The sequence below is a fragment of the Mus caroli genome, unplaced genomic scaffold, assembly GCF_900094665.2.
Source record: "Mus caroli unplaced genomic scaffold, CAROLI_EIJ_v1.1 scaffold_15064_1, whole genome shotgun sequence".
NCBI classification, from domain to species: domain Eukaryota; kingdom Metazoa; phylum Chordata; class Mammalia; order Rodentia; family Muridae; genus Mus; species Mus caroli.
The window spans coordinates 1-1,484 of NW_018389338.1; positions in this window are offsets into that span (position 1 = coordinate 1).

Here is a 1,484-nt window from a genome sequence, read left to right on the forward strand (position 1 = left end):
GGAAGGGGGTGCCTCAGAGGGCCCATGCCAAGGCATCCCTTTCCCCTGAGGGACCAGCCACAGGATGGTATACTATAGAATAGAGTTTATTCATGGCATGGGGGGGGGGCATGGAGTTAAGAGGGTAGTAGAGGCAGAGAAACACAGAGAAGGGGAGAGCGTAGAGAAGTAGAGGCTGGCCATCAACATATGGAGAGAGAGGGAAGGGTTTGGTGAAGGGAAGGTTTAAGGAAAGAGCCCAACAGGGCAATAGAGAAGCAGAGGGAAGCAAGAGATCAAGACAGCAAGAGGTCAAGAGAGCAAGGATGAGGCAAGCAGCCCTTTTTATAGTGGGTCAGGCCTACCACTGTTGCCAGGTAACTATGGGGAGAAGCTACCTGGATTTTGGGCGCTGGGCATGGGGAAGGGGGGGGGGAGTGGGAGAAAACCTTCATCCCACCAGAGTTCTGTTTCTCTGGGCAAGAGTCTGGCTGTGGGACACCATGGAATGTCAGCTCGCCCGGGGTGGGGCAGTGGCAGGGAAGGTGGGGGAGTACAAGGGGCAGTCCTAAGTCTCTGGGCCTCATGGAGGCCAGGTTCTCAGTCTCCAACATCCCAGACACCATTGGAGATCACAGAAGAGCTGAGAACAAAATGCCCCCCCAGACCCTGTCGGCTTGGACAGCCCTTGGGCAGAAGGGAGAGGAGGGCAGGGGGAGAGTCCCATACTGGCAAGAGACTTTGGTCTGGTCCATGGCTGGAGCACAGGAAGGCCTTCCAGCTGGAGGTTAGACAGGGCTATTTAGAGGAAAGCCTATCCTATTTTTTAAGCATGGAGGGCCTTGATGAACAGAGACAGTCTNTAGTTTTAGAGCTTTATTGTAGAAAGGCAGAAAGAGAGAAGGTAGAAAGAGAGAGAGAGAGGCTGGCCATGTTCATGTGGAGAGAGGGGGGCACAGAAAGAGAGTAGGACAGCTAGAGATGAGAGTAAGAAAGGTAAGAGCTTAAAGAGAGAGACAGGAGGGGCTAAGCAGCCCCTTTTACAGTGAGCTGAGCTATATGTTGTTGTCAGGTAACTGTGGAGAGGAACATACCTGACTATAGCCAGGAAACTGTGGGGGTGGAGTCTAGCCAGAATGCCAGGAGCTTGGGACATTGTCTGTGTGACTTGTAGTCACAGAATTATGGAGTTGGGGGCTCTGTGGTGTCAGGCACCTTTCTCTGGGAACGTGGCTCACTGTTCCATCCCTTGTAGAGTTTATTTACTGGGTCACCTGAGCAATCCTCAATCAACCAAAATAGGCTGCCTTCCATAGCCCCACACCTGCCTGTTACCAGGTAACTGTGGGGGTGGAATTTAGACAGAATGCTCACATTCCCCCATTTTGGTTTAATTAAAAAAGAAGAAATTAGAAAGAGGTGATGGTAAAGCAGCAATAGGGTCATCGTAATATCTGACTACTTCCGGCTGGTTTGGGGACGGCAGATCTCTAGGGAACCTAGAC